This window comes from Globicephala melas, chromosome 19 (genome assembly GCF_963455315.2).
Source record: "Globicephala melas chromosome 19, mGloMel1.2, whole genome shotgun sequence".
In the NCBI taxonomy this organism is placed as follows: domain Eukaryota; kingdom Metazoa; phylum Chordata; class Mammalia; order Artiodactyla; family Delphinidae; genus Globicephala; species Globicephala melas.
In genome coordinates, this window is record NC_083332.1 from 44,692,481 (window position 1) to 44,705,955 (window position 13,475).

General features: G+C 47.4%; 1 protein-coding gene across 2 annotated transcripts in view; it reads left to right on the forward strand.

Annotated features, from left to right (window-relative positions):
* The window catches only part of ZFP90 (ZFP90 zinc finger protein), a 152,896-nt gene that overhangs the window by 59,569 nt on the left and 79,852 nt on the right, over positions 1-13,475 (forward strand). For both annotated transcript variants that reach the window (XM_070044316.1, XM_060289524.1), the window contains exon 8: positions 568-720. The gene's annotated coding sequence lies outside the window, so the exon portion shown is untranslated. The remainder of the gene's footprint in view (positions 1-567; positions 721-13,475) is intronic.

The window sequence follows — 13,475 nt, forward strand, 5'->3', positions numbered from 1 at the left end:
TTCTTGGCCCTGGGGTATGTGGGGTCTTAGTTCCCTAACCAGGGATTGAACCTGCACCCCCTGCATTGGAAGGCGAAGTCTTAACCACTGGAGCGCCAGGGAAGTCCTGCTGTTGGTATTTTGATACCATCTGCCACATTGATTTCAAAAAGTGGTGGTACCCATTTTACCCAACCGCCAGTACGAATGTTCCAGCTTTATCACAACCTCTCCAGTACTGGACATTACTTTTCAGTTTTGACTCATGTAACATATAAAATGACCTTTCCTTTTATTTTTGCATATAATTGATGTCTAGTAAGAGTGCATATTTTTGGTTTTCTTCTTTTGTCATTGTTTAGTTCAGTGGGTCCCTAGGAGGCTCTTGGAGGGTGATTGTAGATTGTGCCCAATGTTTACACACATTGTTGGCTTATAGTATCTTAGAGTTGGAAGGGACTGTATTCATCATCCAGTTCAACTAAAATTTCTGATAGATGGCTTTCCAGCCTCTGTTTGTATACCCCTGGCAATGGGGACCTCACCACCTCACAAGGAAACCTGTCTTGTTTTTGCCCTGTTCTACAGGTGTTGACCTGGCATGCAGTCCCTGTGGCTCCTGTGTGGCCCCATTTCTGCCCTCTGAAGCAACAGAGTCCACGCACCAGATGTTACAAAACCTCCCTACCTTGGCTGCCCATCTCTGCAAATATGTGACCAGACTAGAGTGGTCAACCCCAGGTAAGTCTGGCAGGCCCAGAGGCCAAGACGCTGTCCCACTCACAAGTTTGCAGTGGCTGTGTCAGCAACCTCTTTAACTGGGTTCATATGAACCTCAAGGTCAGCTGAGATTCTAAGACCTTCTTTACATGACCTGAAGCCAAAACTAGTTCCTCTTATCCCACGCTTCTGCAGTTGATGTTTTTTTTTTTTTAGATGTTGGGGGTAGGAGTTTATTAATTAATTAATTAATTTTTGCTGTGTTGCATCTTCGTTTCTGTGCGAGGGCTTTCTCTAGTTGCGGCGAGCGGGGGCCACTCTTCATCGCTGTGCGTGGGCCTCTCACTATCGCGGCCTTTCTTGTTGCAGAGCACAGGCTCCAGACGCGCAGGCTCAGTAGTTGTGGCTCATGAGCCCAGTTGCTCCGCGGCATGTGGGATCCTCCCAGACCAGAGCTCAAACCCGCGTCCCCTGTATTAGCAGGCAGGCTCTCAACCACTGAGCCACCAGGGAAGCCCCTGCAGTTGACCTTTTTAAACCTGAAAGCAAGACTTTTCTTTTCTCCCTGTTTTATTTCAATGTGTTGGTAGAGAAGCTGCCCTGGTCGACTCTTGCCATCTAAAATGGGGATAATGAGAGTCATTCTGACAACTTCATGTGTTGGTGTGATGATTGAATGAGTTGCAGAGTTGGACATTTTTCACTCATTTTGGTTGCCTGGCAGCTGAGCCTCCTTCCTGTGCTTGAGGAATTCCGCGCATCATGAGGTGGAGCCATTTTCCTTTGCAGCTAAGGCCTGGGCATCGGCCTCAGGCTCAGGCTTCTCCAGTCAGACAAGCCCCCCATCCCCATGCTACCCCTCACCAGTTTTGAATTGGAAGCCAGTGACAGCAAAGGAGCAGAGTCTGCTTTACAACCCTTTTAGTGACTTGATGGGTGCAATCTCAGTTTCCAGTGACAGCAGTTTTACGGGCACCATCGAGCATAAGGGTGTCTGTGGTGTAGGTAGCAGGGACAGTATGCTAGACTCTGTAGTCATGATGATGTCTCCTTAAACCATTGCTGAGTTAGGGTTTGGGGCATTGTTCCTGACTCTGTGCCTCCAAGTCTGAGTCTCAACTCTCCTGGAGATTTTGTGAGCTATATAAGGTTATGAAAAGTGCATTGAAAAATGCTAAGCACCACACATATACAAGATATTATTGTTTGGGATTTTGATACTTAAGTAGTGGACATGAGGGGAATGGGGGGAGGTTCGCCTGAGCTCTTTACCTGCTGAGAATTCAGACAGGTTTAGACATGCCTGGAAAGCTGGCTGGTGGGAGGGTGTGATGGCAGGAACTTGTGGGCTAGACACTGGCTCAACAATTAAAGGCTGACCGCCTTTAATTCCAAGGCCGTTGGAATGGAGATGGCAGTTGCCAGAGGGCCTGCTGGGCATACACAAGCGGACTGGCTACTTGCCTTCTCCTACCCTTGGGCCATTACCAAAAGCCAGGGCCAGGAGGTGGGGCTAGGCTATAACGCAGGTCACCTGTGGCTGTGCAGTTGCCCCTGGGGTATCCTCACTGGGGTGCAAGAGGAAACCTGTCTGAATATGCCCCCCACCTGGAACCACAGGAGGGTTTATGAGTAGGTTGGGATTCCATCTTGGGCTGCCTTCAGGCTGCTGTTTGTCCCACTGGGCTGTGGCTTGGAGCTCTCCAGCCCTGCCTGGCTGTGCCTCTAGAGTCCTGCGTCACAGGCTGCCATCTGAGTCCATCAGCCCTGGATGACCCAGAGTGGGACTGAGGCTAGCACTGCTGCTGTGGTCATTAATCGGCCCTTAGGAGCTTTGTGATGTTGAGTACAGCCTCTCTGGGGACTTCCTATTTTGAACCCCAGATCACTCCCAAATCAGCCTGGCTCGATGTGTATATGCGGGGTTGGTGCTTCTGCCTTAGGGCATTCCCTGAACGCTGAACACTATTACTGGCCTGATCCCTGCCTTTGCCCAGTACCCTGGTGCACCTCCAGGGAGGACCGAGGTCTTGATGTGTCCAAATCAGCCAGATGTCATGTATTAGGCCTGGACCATGGTCCTGCCTTTCAATGTCTAAGTTACTTTGTATCAGGTAGTACACTGGCACTTTACATGCTTCCTCTTATTAAATCTTCACCACAATTCCATGAACTAAGTGCCATTATAATTCCCATTTTACAGATAAGGAAACTGAGACCCATAGAGGTTACGGGACTAGCTCAAGGTCAAACAGTCAGTAAGTAGCAGAGCTGAGCTTGTCATTCACCAGCAGAGCCTGAGAATTGCCTTTCCTTCAGCCCATTCCACTGTGGGGCAGCTCTGTCTGTTGAAGTGTTTTCTCTTACATGAGCTAAAATTTTCTCCCTAAGTCAGTCTTATTCCTGTTTCTGCTTATCCCCGTGGCCCACTGTGGCAGCTCCTGGTCTCCCAGTGTTCTGGCTCAGTTCTCTACTCCATTCATGGTTGGGGTACTTCATCTTCTTCCTCTGGGAATATCTGAACCATTTTGTATCAGCTAAGCCCTTAGGACAATCACTGCAGGAAGATCATGGCTGGGTAGCTCTCTAATTCTCTAGTTACCTTGACTCTAAAGGTACTAGGATCCAGTCTGTCCCACTCCTGAATGGGTTGTGTCAAGAAATAGTCAACCTAGCCACTGGCTGTAGAAGGGACTTGGGAGAAAGTTCTCCTTCACTGAGAAAAATGTCAGAAAAACAGTCAAAACAGTATTAATACTATGCTAAGGTTTTTGTTGCTTCTGTCTCCCTGACTGGAATACAGACTTCCTGAGGGCAGGGATTTTTGCTAGTTTTGTTTACTGCTGTATCCCCAGTGCCTAGAATTGTGCCTGGAACACAGTGAATATACAAATATTTGTTGAACGAATGACTACTACAGTTCCACATCCAGTGTCACCTCCTTAGGTTACTAAGTTGTTTTGGAGAATAATGTGATCTCCCCAGCCCATGGCTTTGCATTACCTCACCAGTAGTTTTTCTGATTTTGTTGTGATTTTGATTCATAACCATATGTAAAGTACATTTGATAAATAATCCTGCCTCAAAAACAATTTCCTTTGATCTGGTAAACCTAAGTATAAACTGGAATTTGGTTCACCTTGGAGAAGAGCAAGGAGGAGTTACTGGATTTCTAGTCTCCTCTATGGAAAAACATTCTGTGACTTTCTGCTTTGAATTTTGAGCTTGAATTCAGAATGTAAATCTACCAGGAAACAACTAAGTGAGAGGAATGTTAGTCTCTACATTTTCTTCTCATTCTCTGTACACAAAAAATACATCTCATTGTTGAAAATGAGAAAATACAGGTAAGCAAAGTGATGAAATTAGAAACCACTTATATTCTCACCATTCAGAGATGGTTATGGCTATTATTTTTCTGTTTATATCGAATATGAAATTAGCTGACATCTGACATGGTGATTGATTCAGTGAAGGAGCTACATTTTTATGAAGAAGAAGAAGGTGAACGTGGGAGATCTGGTTTCCAGCCCAGGTCGACCTGTGCTAAGAGGAGCCCACAGATCTGAGTCCAGCAAGGCAGAGGGAGCAAAGGTAAATGGATGGAGTCACCTCCAGTTTACATCCCAGAATCTGACCTTGGAGGGTGACCCTAGAAGTGCAGGAGGCTAGACTGGGAAGTAAGTGAGAAAAACAACTTTGTTTTTTTTGCTGTATGCGGGCTTTTCACTGTTGCGGCCTCTCCCGTTGCGGAGCACAGGCTCCGGATGCGCAGGCTCAGTGGCCATGGCTCACGGGCCCAGCCGCTCCACGGCATGTGGGATCTGCCTGGACCAGGGCACGAACCCATGTCCCCTGCATCGGCAGGCGGACTCTCAACCACTGCGCCACCAGAGAAGCGCAGGAAAACAACTTTGACCTGGCTGAACATCCCGGATTTGACATACAGCAAATTTCATGATATTTTCCTAGAAATGGGAGTATGTTTTCCAAAGATACTGAAGAACTGAAGTTGAGATAATCTTGGAAGAGTTGGCCCAAGGATGACTCTCAGAAAGACAGGCTGTGTAAGCAAGGCTCTGGGAACTGTGAACACAGTGAGGGCTTACGGTGTAATTGGCTGGTTTTCTCTGGACCTGTTCTTTTCCACCCTGATTTTCTAGGGAGGGACCACGTCACTTCTGGTTCATGACTCACTGCAGGAAAATGTGAAGATCTGTGTGACCTGGACCTGAGGTCAAGTTCTTGGGCAACTTAGCACCTTCAAGCTGCCCTATATGGGATTCCTAGGAAGCCTGGGGCATGGGCCAAATAACTCACATTTTTCTTTAAAGTTAATGCAAATTTTGCATTCTTCTCCCTGATATTTGTCTTAATATTAAAGTAATATTTTTAAAAATCTTTAAGTGAAGTTGATATTCTAGGGTGCTAGGCACACAGGCACTTTGTGTAAATGTTTCTTGAATGAATGAATGTTGCTCACTCCCGTCTCTGGGATGCTCTTGCTCAGGCTGTGGCAAGTCTGGAAAAGCATGATGGGACCACTGGGCTGGGAGGTAAAGGATTTAATACTCATTGGGCACCACCTATATGCCAGGTGAATTGCCAGGTTTTTTCCCTACACAGCCTCAGTTTAGTCCTCATAATCCTACCAGGGTCCCTATTTTATAGGCAAGTAGTTGGAGAATCAGAGAAATTAGGTAACTTTCTCAAGGCCTGGAATGGGACAGGACCAAGATGAAAATCATGGTCTGTCTGGGCCTCTGCTCCCTCCATATACCACATGGCCCACTGAGGCCAGCTCACCCGTCAGTTTCTTAGAGACTGCATGGGGAATGCAGCCCACTGCTGTGTCCTGGGGGCATGAAAGAAACTACAAATCTATCTTCCTGTACTGAAGGCTGAAAGAACGGGGATCACAGAACTTGACTGTGGCAGGGGAAGGCAGCACCTCTATGGGTCTGGAGCACATCATTTCATTCCTAAGCTGGCCAAGTTGGGGACCCTGGGATGCTCCATGAAGGAAAGGGCACACTTGCTATGTTATTTCAGGATAACAATCATTCAGGATGGTTGTTGGCATTTGTAGTTCATTTAATCTTTTGAACTTTGTTCCTAGTCTGTTATGGCTCAAGTTCAAGTTTCACTGTCTCCACTCAGCTATGAGTTGAGTGTCCCCGGCTGAGGGACCCACCATGGCTTTGTGGAACTCTCCAAAAGCACAAATTATAAGGTTATTGTAATTCCAGATTATTCACAGATGTCTGGGGGTGGTTGTTAACATGATTATTCAGTGAGGGCATTGCAGTCCCTGAAGCGGACGTGGCTATTTCACCTTCCAAGAAGAGCCCACGATGTCTTTCTCCTCTTTAAGTTAGCGTCATGGCACCCTCAACTCTTACTTCCAAAACTCCTTCCCTAGGACACAAGGCAGGCAGGTGAGTGTGTGTGTGTGTTGGGGGGTGGGTGGATTGGGGACTTGAGCCTAGAGAGCTGGATTCCTTAAGCCATTTATAAGTAGTTGCAAAAGGTAAATATGGTATAAACCCACAATATACAGGCTTAGAGAAGGAGCTGGAAGACTTGTTCCTGGGTGTTAACTAGCAGTGGTGTCTGGGAGGGAGTCCACACATCCTTCAGTTCTTTTACCTGCCTATTTTTTTTACCTTTTCTGATGTGAACATGCATTGCTTTTCTAATAAGAGAAAAGAGAACTATAAACAAGTCCTATTGTTGGATATTTAGGTAATTCTGATTTTTTATGAGTATAAGCAGTGCAGAGCAGGAATAATTGCCTGAAAATGAGTTAAAAATTGTAATGTGGGGGCTTCCCTGGTGGTGCAGTGGTTAAGTATCCGCCTGCCAGTACAGGGGACATGGGTTTGACCCCTGGTCTGGGAAGATCCCATATGCTGCGGAGCAACTAAACCCATGCTCCACAACTGCTGAGCCTGCACTCTAAAGCCTGAGAGCCACAACTACTGAGCCCGTGTGACATAACTACTGAAGCCCGCATGCCCAGAGACCATGCTCCGCAACAAGAGGAGCCACCGTAATGAGAAGCCCGCGCACCGCAACAAAGAGTTGCCCCCGTTTGCCGCAACTGGAGAAAAGCCCACGCACAGCAACGAAGACTCAATGCAGCCAAAAATAAATAATTTTAAAAAAAAATTGTAAAGCACAAAAAGACCACTTCTCTCAATTCTGAAAAGATGATAAAATTGCTTAAAGATGTTTAAGAGGATTTTAAAACTGCTGCAGTGGTCAGCAGCAGATCCCTATGCGAAAAGCAATGACGAGACATAGTAGTTTTCAACCCAGTCATTCTTTCAATAATGGTTCATCAGGTTGACCAAAATACCACATTTTAGAAACTTGTAAACTTCTCTTTTGAAGCACCTTCAGTACCAGTTACTGGCATGTGGGTGGGAAGTGAAGGCAAGAATCTCATCTGGTTGTTACCTCTGAGTTTGTGGAGTGGACCTGAGGCCCAGACTCATAGGCTGGCAAGGTCGTGTGCCCATAGAAGTCACTTGACCCTGGTGAGTGACCCAGAAGCAAGGTGGGGTGCAGATTGCTACTTCAGTGTTGAAAACATCAACTCCAGTCATTCAAGTGGCTTTTCTATTTAATGTCTTTTAAGTTACAACAACAGACTGTTGTCTCTTATGAAAAAGAAAACTGGAGAAGTCTCTTTTGTCTGCCAACCCCAGCTGTTCCCAGAGCTGCTGTGACCTAACTAGCACTCTCGGTGGCCTTAAGCCCCATGTCCAGCTGCACCCTCTCTGCCTTACCCCCGCCTGGAATCATCCAGCCTTCCATCTTCTCTGTGGGGCTTCAGAGCTGTCAAGCTCTACTGGGACAAAAGAAAATTAGCACCACCACAGAGATTAGCCCGTTTCCAACTCAGCCGGCTCTTTGCCAGTCCTTTTATTAATACCTGGTCAGACATTAATTTCATTCCCCATGGTGGCTGTTTCCTGCTTGTCCGACTCTCCTCAAATTGTCCACCCCACTGCTGTCTCTGTCTCCAGTGGCCGCAAAGTCTGCTGCCCTGGGAGAGTGGAGTATATCAGGTTCTCAGCTCCTCACTTCCTTGCTTCTAACAGGATCCACATGACATTTCCAAGACCAACCTTCCTCCTAGGCTTTCCCTCCCACCCTCTCTTGCCTCTTCCAGGACCCAGTTCCATAAATTATCCTCTTTCGCTGATCCTCTAATCCTTCCCTGTTCTTTTCTTCACCCTACAAGCATAATTCTTTCCCATTCTAGAAAATCTTTACTTTCTCTTCCCTGGTACCTCCCACCCTGTCCTTTGAACAAGCATCTTGAAAGTAGCCCACATTTTGTGCCTCCATTTCCTTGGCTTCTTTTATTCCCCACCAAGTCTGGATTCTACCCCCATCATTCTACCAATACTGCTGAGGCCACCGGTGGCTTTTAAATTGTCAAATTATTAATGATCTCTTTTCACCTGAACTGACCTACCTCTGTGATATGTGGTCAGTTTCTGTAATGCCTTCTTAAACTCATGATTTCATTGGCTTTTCTTGGCTCCTGATGCTTCCCAGCTGTTTCCTCTGACCTCCCGTCCTCTACCAATCCTTAACTACTGGTGTGCCCCCAGTTTTGTCCTTGACCCTGCTGCTCAGCCTTCCTGCCTCAACGTCTTCCCATGAGATTTTTAGTGAGAAGGGTTTTGGCTGTGGCCAGTGGCTGCCCAGCAGAGTACTTACTGTAGAACCAGAAACTATTAGATCTCTTTGATCTCCAACACAGCACATCAACCTTGACCCAGAAGATTAAATTTCTAGTAGTGGAAATTCGGGCATTGGACCCTTGGTGGATTTGATGCAGCCAAGTCTTGTATGTGATTCTCACATTCACCATAGGGGGCCATCCCCTTCCTGCCCAGGACTCAACCAACCCCGGGGACACAGAGCATGGCTCATGAAGGCTATGCGCCCACAGGGCTGCTCCATGTTATGTTTCAGAGTCTTCCATGTTGACACATGTAGCTCTGATTCATTTGCCTTCATTACTCTAAAGCATTTCACTGCATGGATATACTACCATACCTGTTCTGCTGATGAACATTAAGATTGTTCCTAGTTTTCTGATATTTCCCACAATGTTGTGGTAACGCTCTCATACTTGTCTCCTTTGCGCACATGCTGAGTTTCTCTAGGGTGTGTGTGCATCTTGGACTTTACTAGTGAATGCCAAGTGGCTTTCCAAAGATTGTACAGTGTACACTCCTGCCAGCATGAACAGTCCCCAACATTTTAAACCAAAGGTAAAGATGAAAGTGCCACCTGTCTCAGTCTTGGCAGTCCTCTCGCTTAAACCCTGCTCAGAGAAGTCCCCACGCTCCAGAGTGAGGCTGTTTCCAACTTTTGCAGGATTGGAAGTTTCTCCTCTATGAGTGCCTGCTGCCAGGGCCAGCTAAATAATATGTGGGAAGTGTTCAAAAAGCAGGAAAAAGCTTTTTTCTTTTTTCCGCAGTTTCTCTCTCAACCTGTAACACTGTTTTTAATTTGTTATTTAATGTTGTGCTACCTCAGGCACGGGGGTTATTCACAGCTCAAGTGCAGCCCCTCATAGTGCCTGGGGCCCTGCCCCTTGACATGGGACACACACCCAACCATGACCCCTCCCGCGCCTGTGCCCAGACCTCTACCAGTGCAGGCATGGCCACTGGGTGGGAGCGGTGCGCAGGTGGTGGGGACCTGTCCCAGGGAGGCGTGACCTCGAGTGAATCAAGGCACTTAGCTCTTGGCACATGCTCTGTTGTCCCATCAGACTTCAACTGCAAAACACAAACTCAAAGACAAAATTATTAAGGATTTCGAGATGATGACCTCAGAGCATTAAATCTGGAGTGCAGAGCCCCGTTTCAACTGCACTGGTCACTCGCCCTTGAAGCCAGCCTGCCTGCCACACCCCTCAAACCCAGGTGCCCAAGGTCCCATCGCCTGCCCTGTTCTGGATTAGCGGAGGACCCAGTGTGAGTTTGTTGAGTTTTATTAGCATAGGCATCATGGTTTCTGTGAAAATGTCCCCCAGTTGTCAAGTTTGTGTCTGTTTGGAGTTTGCGTTCCTCTTTTTGTTCCTCAGTGGCTTCAGCCACTTGACCTGATTCTTCTTTTGGTTCTCTGTTTCTCAGTGGGGCAGTATGTTTGTTCACTACATTTGCAGACATGTCGCTTAGGCCCAGGTACCAAAATAATGTTTAAAACTATATGACGGGGGACTTCCTTGGTGGGACAGTGGTTAAGATTCCGCCTGCCAAGGCAGGGGACACAGGTTCGAGCCCTGGTCCAGGAAGATCCCACATGCCACGGAGCAACTAAGCCTGTGTGCTACAACTACTGAGCCCACGTGCCACAACTCCTGGGCGCCTAGAGCCCGTGCTCTGCAACAAGAGAAGCCACCACAGTGAGAACCCCGGGCACCGCAGTGAAGAGTAGCTCCCGCTCGCCACAACTAGAGAAAGCCTGCGCGCAGCAATGAAGACCCAACACAGCCAAAAATAAATTAATTAATTAATTTTTAAAAAAGGGACTTGCCTGGTGACGCAGTGGTTAAGAATCTGCCAATGCAGGGGACACAGGTTCGATCCCTGGTCCAGGAAGATCCCACATGCCATGGAGCAACTAAGCCTGTGCACCACAACTACTGAGCCTGTGCACTAAAGCCCGAGAGCCACAACTACTGAGCCCGTGTGCCACAACTACTGAAGCCTGCACGCCTAGAGCCCGTGATCCGCAACAAGAGAAGCCACTGCAATGAGAAGTCCGCGCACTGCAATGAAGAGTAGCTCCCGCTCACCACAACTAGAGAAAGCCCGTGCATAGCAACAAAGACCCAACGCAGCCAAAAATAAATAAGTAAATTTTTTAAAAAACCCTATATGATGGAAAAGTATGGAAACTCTTTCTAGAGACTAAGTCAGCTACAGCTCTGTTTGGCTTATCCTATGTGTGGCTCCTCATCTAATCTAGTGAAATATAAAGTCAATGTGATAATCATCAGTGGAAGTAAGGCAATTTTGACTAACAACTACACTCCAACCCAAACAATAATAAGGCATGGTAAGAAATAGCATAAAAACTAGTTTTAAAATATTTCTGAACAAATTTGTTTTTAAAATTGTAAGATTTTATTTTCTCAACAAATGTTATTTAGAATAGAAAAGTTAATTTCGTATTCCATTCAATATGAGTAGAAAGCACTGAAATTGGATTTGGATCAGAATGGAAAATTTGAAGAGAGTTCTGGGATTTCTCGAGGTTGGGCAGCTAAAGACTTCGTAGGAGAAATCCTTTTCGTGTGTGTTAATATTCTTGCTGTTTAAAAATAAGTATTTGCCTTCAAAAAGACATTTCTAAAAATAAATTTAGTTTCAGTTTTGTTTATTCTTCTCCTTTTTTAAAAAAAGTTGTTTGGACTAACATAGTTTTTTACCATTCCTATCCACTAAAATTTTCCAGAATACTAAATTTCCAAAATTCAGCTGGTGATAGAGTTTGCTAGGAAAAAATAATAGATTATAAGGAAGCAACAGGAAACACCCAAATTTCTGTTTATTCATAATGTTACTACACATTTTTACAGCCATTCATTAACTGTTTGACCCAGAGCCTGGGGGGTCAGCCTCTCAATTTGTCGTCTGGTAAACTGAGAGCAACAGAGCAGCTGCTTCCCTGCCTGGAGATGAGGTGATAGGTGGTTAGAAGGAGAGCAGGGAGAAGAGTTACATTTGTGGGGTGTTTGTTTTATGACACTTGTCTAGCACATATCCTTACTTAATCCTCACAACTGAGCCCCTTGGCAGGTGGGGAGACTGAGGCACAGAGCAGGGCAGTCACTTGGCCAAGGACACCGAGTGGAGAAGCCACAGAAGCCGTCCAGCTCAAACACTCTGTCCCTCTCAAGATCAGGGAGCCTAGTGGTACTGAGCCCTGTGGTCTGCAAAAGGAAGCCAAGCGCTCTCTGAGGGCACACATGCCTCTGGTCTGCTTCTTCTTTCTCTGTTCTCCTTTCAGCTGTCCTTGGTCCCTCAGGGTCACATGGAGAGAAGCGGCTGCTTTCAGAGGCAGGCCCCTGAAGTGCTCTGCGCTGGTGGGGCCGTCCACGAGCCATAGAGGTTTAGAGAATTTCAGTTTCTCTGATGGGGGAAGATGAACGGCCCAGACAGCCTTTACCGGGAAATCAGGCTAGTTAGAATGAGCGGCACTCAGTGGCCAAGGCTCCCCCATGCAGCCCAACACAGAGCCGGGAGTGTTTTCCAGATCAGGAACCTGAAGCCAGGAGAGAAGTGATATGACCAGGATCCCACGGCAAATTGTGGCAGAACCCGGCTCAGCGCTGGGCTTCTCACTGTCTTCACCCTGGTCAGTATGTGCCACGCAGCTGCAGATGGCTGGAGATGGCACTCGTAGGTGGATGTTGGCATCTCAGTGTCATTCTCATTTATTAGGAGGCTTGGAGCCACATTCTTCTTGGGAGCTGATTATATGTTTACAAAACCGAATTAACTCTTTGATCCTTGTTTGAGGTCCTGGGATCTTGAATTGTAATATGTGTTTCATGCCTCATCCCAACTCCACTGCAGATTTTGCATGATGAACAGATGGGAGCAGTTAATCTGAAATTCCTCGGGGCAGGATTTACTAACTGTATCTGTGTGGCCTGCAGGAGCTAAGAAAACTTTCTGAAGTGCCATACTCATGGAGTGCCATGTCCTGGGGAGAATCTAGCTTGGGCTGCAAGGTGAGCAAGCTAGTACTTTCTTCAGAGCACCAAGCAAAGTACTGCAGGGTGGAGCTGTCTTGGTCGCTGTGGTTCTTCCTCCTCTGGCCTGTCCCATCTATCTGGCATGCTTTGCCCAGCAGTGTCTCCGAGATGCTATGGGACAAGAACACAGTGAGCCCAGCTGAGAAAGATGCGCAGTTTGATAGTTGTCCCCGGCCACTTGCTGAGTCCCCTCAGTCTCTCAGATTCCTGGCCTCAAGCCCAGCTGTGCAGCTCTCAGCCCCTCAGCTCAGCTCCTTGGCGGCTTCCAACCTCAGTCATGACAGCCCCCTCAACCCTGTCTCTTGAATCTTGAACTGAACCTGCCAACTCATGCCTGTCCCCATCCAACTCCTGAGAAGCCCCTGGTTTCTTACCCCAAATCCCTGCACTTTGCCAAACCTCCGTGTTCCCTCCGGACCATCCTCCATCAAGTGGGGTCAGGGAAAGCCCTGCTACGACCTGTCAGCTTGATACTTTGGCAGGTGGGTGTGGGATGAGGCCAGGGTTGGGTCAGGTAGGAGACAAAATAGCCAGAAGATGGAGAGGGCAGCTGGACATGGGGCTACTCAGGAGTCAGGCCAAGGAAGTTCAACTCTGATGTGAGTCCACAGAGCGAGTGTAGACTGGACACAGGTGACACAGCTGAGAAGTCCAAAGCCTGAGAAAGGTGGCTTGGAGGGAAGTGGCAAGTGAAAAGCAGAGACTGGAGACCAGCTGCAGCAACTAAGGGTCTCTGGCTCTGGTGCATCTCAGCTGGGAACGTGTGAGAGGTGCAGCCTTCGGTCTACGGCCCTGACTTGATTCTGTCCCTTAGGCTGTGACACACAGCACCCTCCCAGCCTTTACTGTCACCTCTATGCTGACTTTGGCTGTTCCTCTCCTTCCACCCCTTAGGTCTACCTCCTGAACCTCTCTGCTCACTTGCACACTCCTTGCTATTTCCCCACAAGCCCAGCTTTGGCTCCCGGCCCACCTG